The sequence below is a fragment of the Budorcas taxicolor genome, chromosome 14 (genome assembly GCF_023091745.1).
Source record: "Budorcas taxicolor isolate Tak-1 chromosome 14, Takin1.1, whole genome shotgun sequence".
In the NCBI taxonomy this organism is placed as follows: Eukaryota; Metazoa; Chordata; class Mammalia; order Artiodactyla; family Bovidae; genus Budorcas; species Budorcas taxicolor.
In genome coordinates this window covers 94,376,530-94,397,660 of record NC_068923.1, presented here as the reverse complement: position 1 = coordinate 94,397,660, position 21,131 = coordinate 94,376,530, and the positions used below count along the sequence as shown (strand labels likewise).

The 21,131-nt window shown below is 51.5% G+C and overlaps 1 protein-coding gene and 1 non-coding gene across 3 annotated transcripts in view; one reads left to right on the top strand and one right to left on the bottom strand.

Moving 5' to 3' along the window:
- DEPTOR (DEP domain containing MTOR interacting protein) overlaps positions 1-21,131 on the bottom strand; it is a 162,973-nt gene that overhangs the window by 6,243 nt on the left and 135,599 nt on the right. The window lies entirely within an intron of this gene.
- TRNAS-GGA (transfer RNA serine (anticodon GGA)) lies at positions 12,116-12,188 on the top strand. The gene has a single exon. It is a non-coding gene; the product is annotated as a tRNA-Ser (tRNA).

Below are 21,131 nucleotides of genomic sequence, written 5' to 3'. Positions count from 1 at the left end.
GCGGGGGATAGAGTGGGGGGCGGGGGATAGAGTGGGGGGTGGGGGATAGAGTGAGGGGCGGGGGATAGAGTGGGGGGCGGGGGATAAAGTGAGGGGTGGGGGATAAAGTGAGGGGTGGGGGATAGAGTGGGGGGTGGGGCATAGAGTGGGGGGCGGGGGATAGAGTGAGGGGTGAGGGATAGAGTGGGGGGTGGGGGATAGAGTGAGGGGTGGGGGATAGAGTGGGGGGTGGGGGATAGAGTGGGGGGTGGGGCATAAAGTGAGGGGGTGGGGGATAGAGTGAGGGGCGGGGGATAGAGTGGGGGGTGGGGGATAGAGTGAGGGGCGGGGCATAGAGTGAGGGGCGGGGCATAGAGTGAGGGGCGGGGCATAGAGTGAGGGGCGGGGCATAGAGTGAGGGGCGGGGCATAGAGTGAGGGGCGGGGGATAGAGTGGGGGGCGGGGGATAGAGTGGGGGGTGGGGGATAGAGTGAGGGGCGGGGGATAGAGTGGGGGGCGGGGGATAGAGTGGGGGGTGGGGGATAGAGTGAGGGGTGGGGGATAAAGTGAGGGGTGGGGGATAGAGTGGGGGGTGGGGCATAGAGTGGGGGGCGGGGGATAGAGTGAGGGGTGAGGGATAGAGTGGGGGGTGGGGGATAGAGTGGGGGGCGGGGGATAGAGTGGGGGGCGGGGGATAGAGTGGGGGGCGGGGGATAGAGTGAGGGGTGGGGGATAGAGTGAGGGGTGGGGGATAGAGTGGGGGGTGGGGCATAGAGTGGGGGGTGGGGCATAGAGTGAGGGGTGGGGGATAGAGTGAGGGGTGGGGGATAGAGTGGGGGGTGGGGGATAGAGTGAGGGGTGAGGGATAGAGTGGGGGGTGGGGGATAGAGTGGGGGGCGGGGGATAGAGTGGGGGGCGGGGGATAGAGTGGGGGGCGGGGGATAGAGTGAGGGGCGGGGGATAGAGTGGGGGGTGGGGGATAGAGTGGGGGGCGGGGGATAGAGTGAGGGGTGGGGGATAGAGTGGGGGGCGGGGGATAGAGTGAGGGGCGGGGGATAGAGTGGGGGGTGGGGGATAGAGTGAGGGGTGGGGGATAAAGTGAGGGGTGGGGGCATAGAGTGAGGGGCGGGGGCATAGAGTGAGGGGCGGGGGCATAGAGTGGGGGGCGGGGGGATAGAGTGGGGGGCGGGGGATAGAGTGAGGGGCGGGGGATAGAGTGGGGGGCGGGGCATAGAGTGGGGGGCGGGGGATAGAGTGGGGGGTGGGGGATAGAGTGGGGGGTGGGGGATAGAGTGGGGGGTGGGGGATAGAGTGGGGGGTGGGGGATAGAGTGGGGGGTGGGGGATAGAGTGGGGGGTGGGGGATAAAGTGAGGGGTGGGGGCATAGAGTGAGGGGCGGGGGCATAGAGTGAGGGGCGGGGGCATAGAGTGGGGGGCGGGGGGATAGAGTGGTGGGTGGGGGATAAAGTGGGAGGTTGCCACGAACACCCACACGGGACTATACGGGGGGGGCTTCCCTCGCGGCGCTGGTGGTAAAGAGCCGGCGGCCAGCGCGGGAGCCACAGGAGACTGAGGTTGCACCCCTGGGACAGGAAGACTCCCCTGCAGGAGGAAACGGCAACCCACTCCAGTGTTCTTGCCCGGAGAAGCCCCTGGGCAGAGGAGCCTGGTGGGCTATAGTTCATAGGGCCACAAAGAGTCAGACACGACTGGAGCTGCTCGGCACAGTGATACATGTGCAGCAGGGAAGTGCATACTGCAGGGAGCTCAATACTCTGTAATGACTTAATATGGGGAGAGAGTCTAAAAAGAGCTGCTATATGAATATGTACAACCGACACGTTGTTGTACAGCAGAGACGGACACAACACGGTAAATCAACTATTCTCCAATAAAAACTTAAAAATAAACTAAGCGCACTTACTGATTTTTGCCACACGGCACAGCGTGTGGGATCTTAGCTCCCCAACCATGAATGAAAGAGCCCTTTGCAGTGAGAGCATGGAGTCTTAGCCACTGGACCATCAGGGAGCACCTGAGATTGAGTAATTCAAGAATTTGTTACCGTGGGTGCTAACCTCAGGCTCTAACCCCACCTTCCTAAGGGAATACAAGCTGCAGCTGCTGAGAGGTGTTATCCTGTCTAATGCGAAAGTCTAATCATGTCTAACTTTCACCAGACGCGAAAAAACAAGGATTCACCAGAACTCGTTAAGCCGAAGCTGGAAGTCGCTCAGTCATTTCCAACTCTTCGCGACCCCATGGACTGCAGCCCGCCAGGCTTCTCTGCCCACGGGAGTCTCCAGGCAAGAACACTGGAGTGGGCTGCCATGCCCTCCTCCAGGGGGTCTTCCTGACCCCCAGAATGAACTCATATCTCCTATAGGTGAGGGCTTTGCCACTAGCGCCACCTGGAAAGCCCATGAAGGTGCACACCTGCTCTCAATTATTTATTAATAAATTATGTTAGTGTGGGCTACCGTCCACAGGGTCGCAAAGAGTCGGACACGACTGAGCAACTCCACTTTCACTTTCACTTATGTTAGTGTTGATGACACAAAGAATGTGAAAATACGAAAACACCCAAAATCACAATTTCCTCTTACTGCTTTCTGAGTGTGTAGGATCTATAGAAACTCAAACACTGTATTAACAAAGATAACAAATATGAAATGTAAACAATACAGAATATAAGTTGTATGTCATATCTTAAATGTAAATATAAAATACAACATATAATATACTGTATTAGTAAGTCTAAAGATACCTATAACTATTACTTAGATAAATCAAAATTGGAACATATTAAAAGGGCAACTGTGTATCTATGGAAAAGGTACAGGATCTGGAATCCAGCGATATGGATTTAAGTCCTAGTTTCCTTTTCTGGTCTTCCTCTAGGCGTCAGTGACATCATTTATAAGACACAGTTGGGTAAAAACACTTATCTTCACAGGTTCAAATCAATGAATTTAAAATTGCTTTGCAAATATCAAGCCCTATACCAATAGTGGCTTCAATTAACTTCTTTTCCTTTAAAAATATCTTTTTTCAAGGTCATATGCAAAACCAGATGGAATGTACAGAGTGGCAGGAACAGTGTTTATTTACTCAGCAGACACGGGCTGCTCTCATGAACCTCTGTATCCTCCACTCAGCTCCCCAGCTTCGGCGCCGTCCTCTGCAAGGAGAATGGTCGCTGTTTCTCCATTCCCGTTTCCAGAAACCTGGCTTGTGAGCTCAGGGCACTTTTTTTTCCCCCAGAGCACATCCTGTACAGAATCAGCAGTTCTCAACCACAGCTGAAGTCAGAATCATGGTCACATGAGCAGGTCAGAGTACATCCCGAAGCAAACTACGACTAATTTGCAGGACAATTTAGTGCTATCGTAACAGAGACGCTTGCTTCTTAGAAGAAAAGCTGTGACAGACCTAGATAGCACATTGAAAAGCAAAGACAATAAATCCTTTGCCAACAAAGTCTATTTAGTCAAAGCTATGGTTTCTCCAGTAGTCATGTATGGATGTGAGAGTTGGACAATAAAAAAAGCTGAGCGCCAAAGAATTGATGCTTTTGAACTGTGCTGTTGGAGAAGACTCTTGAGAGTCCCTTGGACTGCAAGGAGATCCAACCAGTCCATCCTAAAGGAGATCAGTCCTGGGTGTTCATTGGAAGGACTGATGTTGAATCTGAAACTCCAATACTTTGGCCACCTCATGCAAAGAGCTGACTCATTGGAAAAGACCCTGATGCTGGGAAAGATTGAGGACAGGAGGAGAAGGGGACGACAGAGGATGAGATGGCTGGACGGCATCACCGACTCAATGGACACGAGTTTGAGCAAGCTCCGGGAGACAGTGAAGGACAAGGAGGCCTGGCGTGCTGCAGTCCATGGGGTTGCAAAGAGTCGGACACAACGCCACAACTGAGCAACTGAACAACGATGTGGACGCTCGCTAGAGGTTTGTGTTTTCTGCTGCAGCATACTCAGGAGTCAAAGAGCGAGAATTCCATCCCCTCCCGATCCAGAGCGCTGACTTTAGAGTAAGGCGCTTCTTTCCTGCAAACGGCTGAAGAGTCCTGTGTTGCCCAAGGAGAGGGCAGAAGCTGCCGGGTCTGGCGACCCCCTCACAGGCTCGAAAGGGTGAGACACGTCTCCTGGTCGCTCAGGGAGTGCTCACAGCATTTAGTCTCAGCCAGAGCTGTATTCCGTCCCCTACGCTGTCTTTGTTTCCATTGACCAACATTTAAAAATTAGGAAATTTTCACACAAAAATCTAGATTTCTAGGGTGCTTCTCTAGTGGTCTAGTGGCTAAGACTCCACGCTCCCAGTGCAGGGGGCCCAGGTTCGAGCCCTGGTCAGGGAACCAGATGCCACATTCTGCAACTAGAGGTTCTGCATGCGGGAACAAAGGTTCTGCACGCGGGAACACGGCTGCAGATCCTGCGTGCCCCTGCTGGGACTCAGTGCAGCCAAATAAGTAAAGAAACAAAAACAAATATTTTTTAAAAATTCCAAATTCTGGCCTCTTTGGAAGAGTCTGAAGATCTAACCACAACAGACCTGGATGGCCACTGGACACTTCTCCATAGCGGCTGCCCCTTTCAATGGGCATGTTCTCTCGTTTGCTGCGGTCCTCAGCACTTCCTGTTTTCCTTACACCTAGCTGAGAGGTCTTTCAGATCTGTGATCCCCGATCTGGGGCCACCAGAGAGAAACAGATAAGGAGAGGTGGGCTTGGTGCTTCAAAACTAAAGTGAAAGTGTTAGTCGCTCAGTTCTGTCTGACTTCTTGTAACCGCATGGACTGTGGTCCGCCAGGCTCTCTGTCCATGGGATTCTCCAGGCAAGAACACTCAGTGGGTAGCTGTTCCTTTCTCCAGGGGATCTTCCCCACCCAGCGATCAAACCTGGGTCTCCTGCATTGCAGGCGGATAGAAGGACTCTTACCATCTGAGCCACCAAGGACGCCCTAGTTAAACAGTCTGGGTTCCTGCAAATATCTCATGATGTTGTTTCGCTTCTTCCAATTTCATAAGAAGGTTTTTACTCAGTTGAGGTTGACTTGCTTCTTCTGTCACTTAAAATCCTCAACGATATAGAAATTTAGACATTTATTTCATTTTTTCCCCTTGAATGAGTAAAAAAAAAAAAGCCTTTCAAACATGTGTCCTGCTTATCTTCAAGGTAGTATTTTTAGAGTCAGGCTGTTGGAAAGACATCATCTCTCCCTAAGCGGTCCCAACAGGTGCTGTGGTTTACAGCGGGTCCAATGTCCTGTTACTAAAAACGTGCAAAATGACCTGGAAAGGCAGGCACTGCCATGCAATGTATTTGGTTTTCATGAACTCCGAGCTAGCATCTCTGGTACACTATGTTCTGAAAATCAACACACGTGACAAGTAACAATGGAAACCACACAGCCCGGGCGAAATGATTTCTCTACTGACATGAAAAAGCACAAACACACGGAACATGTGATGAGCTCTGAACAGACCAACCTTGGGTGCCCAGCACCTCCCGCAGGGGTCAGAGGGCGTTAGATGCCACCCCAGGTGGTTACGAACATTCAAGTGAGGCTGTGGCGTTTTTCTTCTGCTTACAATTATCTTTATCAGATCGGTTTTCAAAGCTTTGATTGCAATACCCTCATTTCCACGGTTCACTGAAAAGAGCTCATTCCTAAGTGCCTGTAGCTGCTCTGAACTCATTTCCTACAAGGAGGACACCGTCACTTTTTCTACCTTTTGTTTTCACTTTAAAATTAATATGACTGACTTATATTAGTTTCAGGTGTGCCACCACAGTGACTCGATAATTTCATACATTTTACAAAATGACCCTCTCTAGTTACCGTCTGTCGCCTTGTAACCATCTAGTTACAAAGTCATTACAGCATTTTTCACCATGTTCCCTACACTGCACACTCAGTCCTAATTTTCAGTAGAAGTGGGTACCTCTTAGCCCTCTCCCCCTAGCTCAGGTGCCCCTGTTTCCATCTCAACAGTGCTTTGGTTTTGTTTCTCTTAAAAAAAAAAAAACAGTTTACTAATTAAAAAGCAAAGCAGTATACCAGCTGTATTAGAGAAGTTTGCAGAAGTGAAAAAACTACTCATAATTCAAGTGAATATAACTACTTACTATTTTTGCATATTACCTTCAAGTTCTTGTCTTCCCATATATATCTTTTACCTTCACTATATAAAGAAGGGAAATGGAAGATATTATCCTTAATGAGCAAACCCCGAGAGAAGGTGAAGGACAGGGAGGCCTGGCATGCTGCAGTCCATGGGTCGCAAAGAGTCGGACACGCCTGAGCGACGGAACAACACCATCCTTGATGAAGAGGAGGAACAAAGCCTCCCCAGGTCTTGGGTACGTGATGTCTCTGAGCAGCAGGGCAGTGCAGAAAGGTTGTGAAAACCGGAGTCGGTCGGGTAGGAAGTAGCAAGAAGAAGAGGCAGGACTCGGACACCGCAGCTGAGACCAGGCTGGATAAACACCGAGGCTGCGCCCCAGGCTTCCTCCCGAGAAGGAGCCAAACCAAGGAAGCAACCTCGCCTCTAATTCCCCCTGCCCCGTGCTGGTGGTCGGACACTAACCACTAGCCCTCCAAACAGCCAGGGTGCCCTCGGGGTTGTGCAGTTGCCCAGTAGTCCTTGTATGGCTGGGCCCATCACAATCATCTGAGTGTTTCACGCAGACTGGGAGTGAGGTGGAGGAGACACACCGCACCTGGGGTCACCACAGTGTCCTCTCTCCACCCCGGAAATCTGTATGCACCAGGCACTCGGATCCCTGCCACAGAAACTTTCCTATGGAAGCTACTCTCAGCTGTCCTTTTTTCTCCTTTCTGATCTTGAAAGAGAAGGAAGGGTTAGAAGGGAAGGCTGCTTCAGGCTTTCCCTGAAAATAATAAAACACTGGGCAAGACAGAGACCCAGACAGATACAGAAAAGAATCAGGGAGAGCTGAGTCCCGGTGAGTAGGAAACGGAAGCTTGTCCAATCAAAGGAGACAGAGAGCAGAGCCAAGGTGTGACGGGCAGGCCAACACTGAAATCCCCAACCAAGCAGAGTCCTCAGAGGTGTCTAGAGATCACCCTAATCGAGCTGCCACTAAAAGTAGAATTTCTCTCTACAAATCCCACCAGGCATCCAAGCTATCCTACTGGATCATTCCTTGAGACAGGAAATACGCTGATTAGCAAAGCAGCTTATTTTGAGCCAGTTACGTGTGAGAAGTTTCAGCTACAAATCCAGTCTACATTATTTAAGCCAACGTGTAGGAAACTATTGGTTTGTTTCTGGCTGTGCTGGGGCTTGGCTGCTCCGACACGTGAGGCCCTCCCCGAGTGGGCAGCGAATCCGAGCTCCCTGCATTGGCGAGCGGATGCTCGACCCCTGGACCGCCAGGGAAGTCCCTGTTCAAGACGTTTTTGCTGTTCAGTTGCCTAAGTGAAAATCCCATCCCAATATAGAACAGCGGCTCTCAAGCTGTACTGCAAATATAAGTCACCTTTTAAGGGCTTGCTGAAAATGTGAATTGTCAGGTCCTATCACCGACTCAATGGACATGAGTTTGAGTAAACTCCGGGTGTTGGTGAAGGACAGGGAGGCCTGGCGTGCTGCAGCTCATGGGGTCGCAAAGAGTCAGACACGACTGAGGGGCTGAACTGAACTGAATACATTCTACAGCTCTGAGAATTAACAACCCCAAATATAAGAGGGGGGCTGACATTTCAGATGTTATTGTAATTACTGCTTGCCTGCAGTCTCTTTCATTTTTAAATTTTTACTTTTCCACAATATTTATTGATTTATTTGGCTGCACCAGGCCTTAGTGGTGGCACGTGGGCTCTAGTTCCCTGACCAGGGATCAAACCTGGGACCCCTGCCCTGGGAGTGTGGAGTCTTAGCCAGTGGACTACCAGGGAAGTTCCTATTTCATCCACAAAGCCAAATTTTGCCATCTTCTAAACTTTAAAATGAGGACTTCCCTTGTGGCTCAGATGGCAAAGAGTCTGCCTGCAATGCGGGAGAGCCGGGTTCAATCCCTGGGTCGGGAAGATCCCCTGGAGAAGGACATGGCAACCCACTCCAGTATCTTGCCTGGAGAATCCCATGGACAGAGGAGCCTGGCAGGCTACAGTGCATGGGGTTGCAAAGAGTCGGACATGACTGAGCGACTTCACTTTCTTTCTTTCTTAGACTTTAAAATGAATAATAGCAATGTATGAAATGCTCAAGCTGAGATCTATTGTCAGAGATAATATCCAAGTTGCTCAAAATGCAATACCCCAAACCACCAAACCTGCCACCAGGTCGGCACATGCACTGTTACAGCCACATGTGAGCCCCGGGGTCAGGTGTTACCGTGGCAAATACACACCACAGCCAGACCTGCTGAGGACGAAGCTTGAGGCTCTTTCACAGCCAAGGTATCCAAACCAAAAGAAGGCTGAGGGTGAGCCAGATTAAGGAAGTCATGCATAGATTAAGAAACACTTGAAAGCTGTTGAAAGTTTAGAAAGAAAAAAAGCTATATTTTAATTGTTCCTATTTCTTTAATGATGCATGCTCAGCAGAATCCGACTTTTTGTGACCCTATTGACTATAATAGTACACCAGCCCCTCCATCCATGGAGTTCTCCAGGCAAGAATACTGGAGTGGGTTGCCATTTCCTTCTCTAGGGGATTTTTCTGACCCAGAGATCAAACCCATGTCTCCTGAGTCTCCTGCATTAGCAGGCAGGTTCTTGACCACTAGCACCAGAAAGTTCTTTAAACTCTGCTCCAAATTATTACACCATGGCTTCCATAATCTAACAGACAAGACTGTGGAAGCAACAGCACAGGTATCTAAATAGAGCACGGCCTCTTTATGGGTGATTTTAAGTCTCTTTCCTTTGTTATCCATACCTGGAAAGTCCAGCCGTCTGATCCGAACGCCTGGACCACTTCTCAGGGTGCGGCTTGCCAGTCTGCATGGGCAGTGTTCTAATGGCTAACGGGGCCACCTAACATTTTCCCAAAGTTCCTTACATGCTTGTATACTGAGGCCCAGGCTACCTTGTCCCCTGAGTGATACTCAGTTCCCCGCAAAGGACCCGATACCACACGGATCCACACCTTGATATGGTATCCAAGCACCTCTCACACGCAAGTCTCTTAAGGACAATGATTTGATTTTTCCTTCCAGCATCTTTGAAAAATGGAATAACGCTCACTTCATCATCATCAGGGAAGAAAGTGATGGAAAATGGTAAGGGGGCAGTTTTATCTTTTACCTATAACTCAGGGACCTGCATGGTGGTCCAGCAGCTAAGACTCTACACTCTCAAGGCAGGGGGTCGGGGTCCGACTCCTGGTCAAAGAACCGGATCCCACCTGTCACAGCTAAGAGTCCGCACGCTGCAACTGAAGACCCCGCACGCCGCAAAGAAAACTGGAAACCCACGTGCCACGACTACGACCCGGCACAGGCAGATGAATAAATCAAATAAATACTGAAATAAAAAAAGCATAAATCAGACTCATCTTTACAACTGGGCTAGGCCTCTCAGGTCTTATGATCCTCAACCAAAGTTTAAATAACCTCCTTATTCATAACACTGCTGCTAGAGTGAGGCGAACAGTAATGATTCCTGGGGGCAGATTTTAAAGATTCCCAGAGGCAGGGCACAAGGTAAATAAAGGATTGTAGCAACGCTGCATGTAACTAACTCAGCCAGAAACTCCCCAAGCCACACCGTTCGTCATGGCGACTGCGTCACCTAATCTGCACCTTCAACGGCGCTGCCTTTTCGTCACTGCGATCTTTGCTTCACGGTGGAGACAGGCTAGCAGAAGGCTCGGGAGCCGCCTGTCTTCGTCAGGTGGGTGAGAATGTTGCTATCGGGTATCAGCACAGCACGGGGGTAAGAGTGTTGCTATCGGGTATCAGCTCAGCACAAGGGCTGCCATGTGAGGCATTCCTCAGCCGTCTATGAAGTTCAGCTTATTCGCATAGAAAGAAAAAATCCTAAAACGTGTGTCTCTGGGATCTGCTCTTTCTTTCCCTCCTTCCTGCCTCTCCAGCGAGGATTTCCCCAAGGGGGCTCCCAGGTGGCACAGTGGTAAAGAGTCCGCCTGCAGTCCAGGAGACCTGGGTTTGATCCCTTGGTCGGGAAGATCCCTGGGAATAGGAAGTGGCAACTCACTCCACGGACAGAGGAGCCTGGAGGGCTATAGTCCATGGGGTCGCAGAGTCAGACAGGACCGAGAGACTAACACATGCGCAAATCAAGCACGCGGCAATGGAGAAAGCCCTGGACTAGGAGTCAGGAGATAGATTCTCGTCTCAGCTCTGCACCCAGAGAGCTGAATCATTCCGAACACGCTACCTCACTTCTCCAAGCATTAGTTCTTCGTTCGATCGACTGGGCTGGCTGGGAAAAAATGTATATTATTATATGAGACTTTACAGCATCTTTCAGCTCTAATATGAGAAAAAATACCCACTTGGGAGCTCCTTGGTTGCCTAATGGTTAGGATTCCAGGCTTTCACTGCTGTTGCTCAGGTTTGATCCCTAGTTGGGAAACTAACACCCTGCAAGCCATGTGGCACAGTCAAAAAAATTAAAGAAAAAGAAAGAATAACCCCTCTTAATTAGTTACTGAACAACTGTTTACTATTATAACAGCTTTGGTTCCCTGGTTGCTCAAGTGCTAAGAACTAGGCCAGGAGCTTGCTTCCATCACATTTGCAAGGCAGACATGACTTTTAGGCGTGAAGTTGAGAAGAATACGAAAGAAGGAGTGTGGGCGGAGGTGCTCTAACGCACCTAAGCGTTCTCAGCACATAAACGGACCTCAGCAGCGCAGAGGCCTGAAAGACATGCTACAGGGGCTTCCCCTGCGGTCCAGGCTTAAGACTCCGCCTTCCAGTGGCGGGCGTGGGTTCCATCTCCGGGTGGGGAACCCAGTCGGGGAACTAAGATCCGGCATGCGTGAGGCCAACAACAGCAACAAGATGCGTTACAGTGATGGTGCAGGTCACCCCTCTCCACTTTCAGTAAAGGACAGAACAGTTGCTCTTGTTACGGGTAACATATGTGCACAGCCTATGACCCAGCAGTCCACTTCTAAACATGTCCCCAGTATGAAGACTGCAGTACGATAAAGTTACATAAATTTCAGAAGCAGACAACTAATCCCTGATCTTAGAATTCCTGGGTAGCAGTTTCACTAGCGATTTGCTTTGTAATATAGTTTGAGACGTACATGAATAATTTGTACATTTTCTATACAGCACAACCAATTTTTACACTCTCACTCTTCATAATTTACAAGTGCAGCCAAGCTACAAATTCTGAGTCATACTCTACTCAACTGTAAAATGGGGATTGCATTTATTATGGGGATCAAGCCTGACGAGGCACTAAGCCCAGCGTTGACTACCAGTGAAGCTAAATAAATACGTTTTTCTCTTCTGTCCCTCCTCTGTACAACCTCTCCCTCCAGAAGAGCCCCGTGGATGCAGACTGTTGAAACAGAGCCAGACCATTGCACAGGTCCACAGGTGGGAAGCCAGCTGGGTTCTGGTTTGGGAAACAGAAATAGATGTCAAGTTGCAGTTATTCATTCAGATCAGAAATTTAACCATACTTATTTTAAATGGAGGAATTTGAATAGGAAGGATACATTAGGAGGTTGGGATTAACGTATACACGCTCCTGTATAAAAAACAGACAACCAGGAAGGATGAACCGTGTGACACGTGCACGAGGCCCAGTATTTTGTAATAACCTATAAGGGAAGAGACTCTGAAGAAGATTATACACATTTATTTATTCTGAATTGCTGACCCAGTGAGAGAGAGATATTTGCTGTGCTGAACGCCTGAAACTAACATGCTACTGTAAACCAGCTATACTTCAATAAAAGAAAGAAAAGTTTTTAAAAAGAAAAACATTGAAAAACCCCACAGGGTGGTAAGAGAAAAAGTTTCCCAATCCAACAGAACTCCATAAGGATAAAGAATCCATAAGCCACTGTAAATAATCAGCATAATTTTAAAGTAAGCAGAACAGTGGGATTCAGTTAGAAGAATCTCTGCTCCTGTCCCTGAGATGTTCACTTTAATAAAGTTGCTTCCTGGTGGCTCAGAGGTTAAAGCGTCTGCCTGGAATGCAGAAGACCCTGGTTCGATCCCTGGGTCGGGAAGATCCCCTGGAGAAGGAAATGGCAACCCACTCCAGTACTCTTGCCAGGAGAATCCCATGGAGGGAGGAGCCTGGTAGGCTACATTCCATGAGGTCCCAAAGAGTCGGACACGACTGAGCGACTTCACTTTCAGAACTGAAGTAGTCCTACAGTGTTTAACTAGACTCACGGCTGGTCCTTGAACAGAGCACTGGAGACACAAGCTGCGTCAAGACGGCAGTTACATCTACTGCAAGATTCTTTCCATCCACAGAAAGCTTTATGTCTATAAACGGTCAGATTCAACAAGGATGCTACTCAGGAGTTTTGGACGTTCCTGGAGGAAATCAGGTGTGTGTCTACGCTTATTGCATAACAGCTCTGACAGCGTTTAACACTGTTCCTGGAAAAAAGGAAAAAGAAAACTTGCAGCTGTAGGTTCCGTTCCATAAATCTCTCCACCAAGCATGCAGCTGGCTGGGGAGTGGCTCGCGGGGGAGCAGGCAGAGCTCCGGCTCTCAGATAAACACAGGGGCCGCTCTCCAGGGAATTCCAGCCTTCCCCTGCGCTCCAAGCCTTCTCAGAGGCCATGAGGCTCTGCGGAGTCCCCGGAGAGCAGACTCCACAGTTAGCCCTGCAGGAACACCAACGTGCGCAAGAACAGCTTCTTCCACAACACAACAAGGACGACAAAAGCCAGCTAAGGGACTTTCGTTGCCAACGGAAACTTCTCCCACAACACAACAAGGACAACAAAAACCAGCTAAAGAACTTTTGTTGCCAATGGAAAAACTCGAAGTGCTTGCTGGTTTCAAAAAGAATCTGCTCCCTTCCAGCCCAGAGCAGCCAAAGGTGTGTTTCAGACCCAGGCCGGCCTTGGTCCACTCCGCGCGGCTTCGGGGGTGGGGGTGGTCGTGACGCCCCGCTGGGGGTTCGGCCGTGAGGAGCTCGCGGTCGGTCCAGAGGGCCTGGGCTCCCAGAGTCAGGATGAACGCGCGCCTTCCCGGCCATGCTCTGAGACGCGGGCCAGGCTGACAGAGGGTCTGCGGTCCACACTGGCCGTTCCGACACCCCCACCCCCGCCTCGTGACTGCCCGGGGACCGCGTCCCAGGTCTGCTTGAGCTAAAGACAGCACGCTTTGGGCCCGGTGGTTTGCCCAGGTTCAGGGAACTGAAGAGAAGCAACGCAGGCGCCGATAAGCCCGGACTCCGGGGACGTCCGGCTCTGCGGGAGGCGTCTGCCGCCCGGGAGCCTTCACGCGGCAGGAGACGCGCCGGCATCACGCCGCCGCTCCTCCCACACGCAGCTGGCAGCCCGGTGGACACGCGAAGCTCCCCAGAACGCCCCCTCTTTGCAGACTGGGTCTTCCACCAGTGGGAGACACGCTCTGACCACAAGCATTCACTCCCACAGGAGCCGACGGCCAAAGCTAAGAGGCTCCAGGTCACACTTCCTCGCTGACCCTGAATTCTTTCCTCCACAAGAAACCTTTACTCAGTTAGCACTTTACCCTTAGACTGTTTGTCGTTAGCCATTTGACACCCAGAAATTATTACGCTTTTTTCTGAATTATACTAAAATGTAAAATTAATATACCCAAGATGTTCAGATTCAATGAGATACAGAACACATTAACGTTACTCATAAAGTTATTCGTTTTTGTAATGCAAAAACATGCATTTCAACTTTGTTTTCCCAAACGCAACGCGTCTTTCATCTATTTCGTAAATCTATTTAATTGGAGGATGATGGCTTTACAATGTTGTGTTGACCTCTGCCGTATCAGCATGTATCAGCCACAGGGGTGCCCGTGTCCCCTCTGTCTCGAGCCTCCCTCCCCGCTCCCAGGTGTTTTCATATATTATGTTAATCACAAGGGGGCTCTGCTGTGCCCTGATGGTATTTTCTAGCATGTACGAGTGCGTCTAGTGTTCCGTTTGTTTTTAATATTTTCACTTGGCCAGCCGCACAGCTTGCGGGCTCCCAGTCTCCACCAGGGGTTGAGTTCGGACCCTGCACCGGGGTGTGGAGTCCTTGGCGCTGGGCGACCAGGGGCTCCTGAGCGAGGCCGGTCTGGTTCCTCCGCTCTTTCTCAGGAGCGCTGCTGCTCTGATTCGGGCTGAGAACAAAACGTATGTGCGCGAGCGTGTGTGTGCACTCTGTGCAGATACACAGGCCACTGGCGAGCTGGTAGCGTTTTGATGGGAAAAGCAAAAGGATCACAAACAGGACTGAGTACGGAGCAACCTCCTGGGGGGCAGGGTATCCGGGACCCAGGCCCTCAGACAGTCTTAGAGAAGGCTAGCGGCAGCAGAGCTCCCAGGGAGCGGAGCGGAGCCCATGCTTCTGCTCTGGAGCCCCTTCCCGACTCCACCGGTGGCCGGGGCCGCACTCAGGACCCAGCAATCCGTGCGTGCAGAGAAGAGGCTGCTGACCACCCTCCCCAGACCGTCTCAGCTCAGGGACTTGCGCCGAAGGGTCAGGAGAGCTCCACATCGACGTGGTGCAGGGCTGGGGCAGGAAAGCCGGCCACCTCCCGGCTCCCGCCATCCAGCGGTAAACAGAGGGCACGGCCCGGCGTGTTACACTCCGGGGCAGGTCCACTTCGGAAGCCTCACACACAGACCAGAGAATGTGTGGATCTGAAGACTGGGCGTCCCTCCAATATCTCCATTCCCGGAGAAATGCCTAACCCCTGGCAGAGCTGATAACACATTTTGCCAAGATTAGCCAGATGGACGAGCTGAAGAGCAGGAAGGAAAACAGCGCCAACTGCGCCGAGAGCACGGTGATACGATGGAAAGATTAAGGGCCCCGGAGCCAGGCAGACCTGGGCGAATCTGGCTTTTCGTTCTGTTGCTGAGTTGCACAAGCAGAGGCTCTGAGTCACTCTTTCAGCCTCGACGATAAGACTCTGCTAATCTGCAGCTCGTAGGACTGTGTGACAAAGACAACACGCTTTAGGCAACGGGTGTAGCGCCAGCCTGAGCCCAGCAGAGACGGGCTCCTCCTTCCCACCATGCCCAGAGGACATACCAGACATAGTTGCATTAAGCAGTCTACCCTCCCGGTCAGCTTGCATGAGTGTTTACTTCTAAGGCTAATCCACTGGATTCTTAGCCAGGACCAAACTCTTACTAAGCCTGTATGTAAGAAAGTGATTATAGGCGAACGCTGGAAAGCTGACTTCCATTCTGGGCATTCAAAAATGCTTCCAGGAACATTTTCCAGATGGTCATATTCAGCCTGGTCATATTGCTTCTTTCACGAAGTAGCCAAAATAAGCTAGGTCATGTGGACAACTCGAGTTTGCCAGAACCAGTTCTCTTAGAAGTTTGGAGAGAGAAGACCAAACTGAGGACTCCTACTTTGAACACTTCATCCATTCTGGGCCTCGGCCTCAAGGAGCCAGACGGAAGAAGACAGAGCGGGTTTCTGCTCACAGAGACAATGGTGAAAGCAGCCTCATTCTAGACTGTGCAACTCAATTCCACACACAACAGCAGGCACCAGTACCACAGGCAGAGGAGCTACCCCTTGTGAGGGCACCTCGTTCTCCTTCACTGGACAGATCTCACGTTTATTTCCCCATCCCAGCCTCATACTTGTACCAGGAACATTCTGAGGGCCGCTTATTAGGAAGGGCATACATATAAACAAGGGAACAGAGCTACGCAGTGTCAACTCGGCCAAGCAAGAAGTCCATTTTCCAGAGTCCCTCTCCAAGGCAGCCTTGGAGTCGAGTCAGCACGAGAGAAATGTGTGTGGCATCTGGAAGGCGGGTGTGCAAGCCGGCATGGCTCACAGCTGCCTTGGTGACAGGCCTGCAGAGACGCCGTGGAGTGCAGCCCGCCCTGCCCTGTGCGGCACTGGACCCTGCCCCCGGCCAAGGAGAGCGGCTTCAACCCCACCGGCCGTGAGCTCATACACGCGAGGACACCCCGGCGTGTCCGGCTCTCCGCGACCCCACGGACCGTACAGTCCACGGAGTTCCCCAGGCCCGAGTACTGGAGTGGGGAGCTGCTCCCTTCTCCAGCGCATCTTCCCCTCCCAGGGTCCCGCACAGTCCTCCAGGGATTTCTTCTCCAGCCTCCCTGATAATCCCATTCCAGAACCTTCAGGAAAGAAAGCTGGAGTCACCCAACCAGCAATGACAATTTGGGAACCATAAACAACCGAGGGACTTACGGAGTGCCCAGGGAGAAGGAAATGAGTAGCAGGGAGAAGCAGTTATTAACACACACGCAGCGACGCTAACGGGCTTCCAGCCTGTTCTCCGTTGCCCTTGAGGTGAGAGAGGAACGCAGGAGGGCTGGCAGCTTCCAGCTTGCCCAGGTGCCCCAGCCACCAGCCTGTATCTTTCTGCTCTGCCCACTGCCAGTCCCACAAGAAGGACCCTCTCACCCACCACCAGACCCTCTAAAAGAAGCGTCAGAAAGGAGCAGTCACACAGGCTTGAGACAGAGGATGAACGAGTCAGAGCTGGGGTTCCAGCAGCGGAAGTCTGACAGAGACATGAAGATGGAAGCTGACCGCACAGACAGGCCTGAAGGATCTGTGAAGGGAAGCTGAGGACCAACAGAAGAGGCAGGTTTAAGGCAAAGGTGGGCAATGACTCGGAGGCTCGGCTAATGCGGATGAGACACTGGTGCTGGCCTCCAGACGAGACGGAACACGCCCCAGGGCACTGAGCATGTGGGGTGAGGCCTCACACTGCGGGTCGGGACACAGAGCCGGCGAATGGTGCAGTGGGGGCGGGCGTGGACTCAGGACTGCAGGACGGAGCGCCCGAGACCTCCCTGCCGGTCCCGAGGTTAAGGCTCCAGGCTCCCTGGCGGGGCCGGCTTCCGTCCCTGGTTGGGGAACTAAGGGCTCAGGTACTGCAACCAGAGATCCCACGTCTGCAAAGAAGAGCTGGTGCAGACGCAGAAATTAAAAACAAAAACAAGCAAAAACCCAAAATGGAACAGCTAACCACAGACACGCATTTTTTCCCAGCTCTCTCCGTATATATCCCACCTCCACACCATCAGAAGCTCTGAGACAGGGAGTGGCCTCACACTTTCCCAGAGTCTGAGAGGCACAGCTCTGGGTTCCAGCTGACATGGAAGGGGATGGCCTACGGCACCTCGGGCTTCCCAGGTGGCGCTAGTGGTAAAGAACCCGCCTGCCAGTGCAGGTGACATAAGAGATGGGGTTCGATCCCTGCATTGGGAAGATCCCCTGGAGGAGGGCACAGCCACCCACTCCAGTATTCTTGCTGGAGAATCCCATGGACAGAGGGGCCTGGTGGGCTACAGTCCATGGGGTTGCCAAGAGTCAGACGCCACTGAGTGACTCAGCTCACAAAGAACAGTTGGTACCCCGCCCCCTGACCTCTCCAAGGCAGCAGGCGGCCATGCCACCTCTGGGCCCACAAAGACGAGGTCTGTGCCTGGCCCTGATTATTCTGGAACGTGATCTCATCGGCCCAGCTGTGGGTACATGCAGGCCAGAACGCAGTGCAGTTGGCCACTGTGGCCCCACCGAGGTCCAGCAGCTGGTCACACGCGGCCCCAGACAAAGGCAGCTTTCTCTCTCATCTGAGAGCGGGGGGCTCTGGGGGCCTCCTGGGCAGATGGCTGGCCTTCCCCGCCCCCCAGCAAGACAGCCGCATCTCAACGCCTGCCCTGGGAGCTTTAGCTTTTCCTCACTCAGCACAAGCTGCAGCCAAATCTGGGTGGCTGCAGGCCTAGCACGAAGGAGGGGGAAGGAAACATTTTCTCCTCGGCAGAGAAAAATCCACATTTTAAACCGAAATACCCAAAGCGTATTTGAATTCGTAAGAAATCAGCCTCCTTAGACCAGCCTTAAACTTGCCTCAGGACAGTATGCAATACACTTTCCTTCTCTTTTAAAGAAACTTCTGCCGTTCAGAAAGAACAGGACGCGTCGGAATCTTCCCAGGCTGCGGGACCGCAGCTGTGCCCGGGCAGCTCTGTGGCAGCCTCATCATCCAAACGGGCTGGAAGCCCATCCCTCCTGAGGGACGCAGGGCAGAGCTGTGTCTGAGGCTGGCTCTCGGGGAGCCGGGCTTCCCGAACGCCACGAGGCCCAGCTGCAACGATTCAAAGCTGCCGCGCTGGGCGCAGACGTCACGGGGGCTCGGGCACAGTCAGGGGGCTGCGGGCTGCCGTCCGGCTTCGTGAGAAGTGTGACATCATGAGTCAGATATGCTCGGAACCGATGAGCAGCAAGGAGACACCTCCGTGCCGAACGCACACCACGCACGCGCCTCTGCAGTGTCTCAGAGAGCAGCCACGGAAGGCCGCGCTCCGCCGGAACCTGCGGCATGGAGCCCGCACGGCCTCTCTTCCAAGCACCGGAAGGATGAGGCAGCGCCCAGCGCATCCTTCAAGGGTCTGGGTGGTGCGCCTCACTCGGCAGCTGCGCGGGGAAATCGCCTGTGAGTTTCTGAAAAGTGCTGATGCCCCAGCCTCGCCCCAGACCAGGGAGTCCCTGCCTCTGGATATTGTTGTTGGGGTTTCCAGGTGATTCTGAGGGACGCTGAAGGCTGAGGAACAGTGGTCTGGGCATTCACTCAAGGACCTGCGTGTTCCTGCTGCTTCTCGTTTTAAATAAAAGGATTAGACAGAAGCCCCGTCCCCTAGCTGGAACCCACGGATGAGAAGAGCTGGAATTCACTCTGTCCTTGGCTCGCAAAAACTTAACTTGGGTCTTTGATTTTCCAACATGTAAAAAGGAGTTAGTAGTACTTGCTCAGCTCTGTTTCAGGAAGTTGTGAGAAATGTAATATTCTTTGACCCATGTTTAACCAAAGCAAAGTATTTTCATTTTTACTATTAAAAACAGTTGAACGTAATATAAACTCGAGAGGCCAGATCATATTAATTACTGAAATGACTATGATGGCAGGGGTGGGGCAGAGAAGGGATGGAAATAATACAAACTGGGCGTGCGCGTGTGCACACACGCACACGCTCGCACACACACACACACACACAATTTCACAGCACAGTCAGGAATGCTCAGATCCTCGTTCTGGTTATCTTCCTTAAGCCTGCCTAAGTCACTTCACTTCTGTGGCCTTTACTTCCCTTACCTGTAAAATCAGGAGGTTAGACCAGGAGGTTCAGGTCCTGGGGTCCAAGGGCAGATGGTCCATAAACAGCGTGAAACTGTGCACACCTGTAATTCTGCCTCTCACTTCTCTCTCTCTCTCGCATACACACACACAGCCCTTTTTTTCTAGGAAAAATGCCCACAGCTGTCACTACTTTCTCAAAGAGGCATATGACCCGTACATAATGTTAAGAACCAGTGGAATCTTTGCAGCTCTAACTTTCTGATTACTGGTAGTGGAAATAACACTTCTATTGGTGTTGGAAATTCAAAAGACATTCTTATATGGGGAACTTCAAGCACATTTATAGATCCACCCTGGATGACAGCCAAGAAGAATATCCAGCCAATGGCCACTGAACGCTTCGACAGCTTCTTCCCCTCCCAGAAGTCAAACTGGTTTGAAAGTGATGCTGAAAGACCAGCAAGGTCTACTCTGGCCGAGAGGCCTGCAGGGACCAGAGCCGCCCGGGTCCCTGCCGATCCGGAGGCCTTCTGAAGGTCCGCTCTCCAGTTCCACGGGGAGGATGTGTGTGCACGGGGGCTGAATGACAAACGGAGCAGGAAATGGATCCTTAGGCAAAGGCAGACAGATCTAAAGACAGGGCTCAGCCAGAATGAGGGCCGGACCAGTGCCAGACAGACAGACAGCGGAGGGAAGCAGGTGCCGAAGCGCTGAGTGGAGCAAGGTTTCCGACAGTGCCTCGTACGGGCGCTGCGCGAGGCTCCTTACGGTTACATCGTCAGGATCTACGCTTGCTGTCACGGGACACTAAGGTTCATGCCTTCAGCCTTCCAACCAGCTGAACATACTCGTTCCGGAGCCCAGCTTATACTGTCATATTACAGCCTAAAGATGAACTGCTTTGGGCTGCTCGAATCCCTGGGATACACAAAGCTCGGAGACATGGACACATTCTTTCTAGTTTTCAAAGCTCAAGCTTGTACTGTCAAGCCTTTTATTCATTTGAATTTCTTAGCTCACAAGAATGCCGTCCATCACGGCCATGTTCCTGGAGGACACGGTTTCACAGCGAGAGCCAGGGCAGCGCCGACCGAAACGCAGTATTATCCTCTGTCCACAGGGTCAGCTAAGCCCCTAAGACGCAGTAAGGGCAGTTTTGGCTAATTTTTTCTCTTGATATAATCAGTTCCACACATTTACAAGAATGGTTCCAAAGCACAGGGTCCAGAGCCAGGCACGCGAATTCATACACAAATCTTAACCTCAGGCAAAGTGCTTAACCCTCTGAACCACATTTTTTTCCTATCTGTAAAAATGGAGACAATCCCTCTGTCCAGAATTGCTGTTGTCAGTGATCAAGCAGAGATAACCCAGCACGGTTCTCATCACGTAATATCATTCAACCAATGTGGCTTTAATTGATCTTAGAACTGATTTCACAAGTTCTCCACCATATCTGCTGAAAGGACCGGACGGGTGCCCCAGAATGTTAAACGGAAGGACTTCCGTTCTATACAGCTACATGCAGTGCCGTCTGCCTCATTATCTGAAATAACTAATACGTTGTCTGGACATCCATTTTCAAATTCATTTAGCAGACAAACATGGGCACCGACTCTGTAGCTGGCCAGACGCCCGCGATTTTCGTATGAATTATATGGCCGCCGCTGGTCTGCGGGACACCTTATATTTGTCTCTCTGTCTTAGAAAATAATTACAGAGCTTCGGGAACGGACTCCCAATTATTTATTTGACCGTGAATAAATGGAATCAATTAATTGAGATTTAAAAGATAACGGTGAGCACCTGTTAAGTGTCACGTGGTGTGTGGTAGGTGTTAGAATGAAGCTCCACTGTCCGCCTGCCGCTCTAAGAAG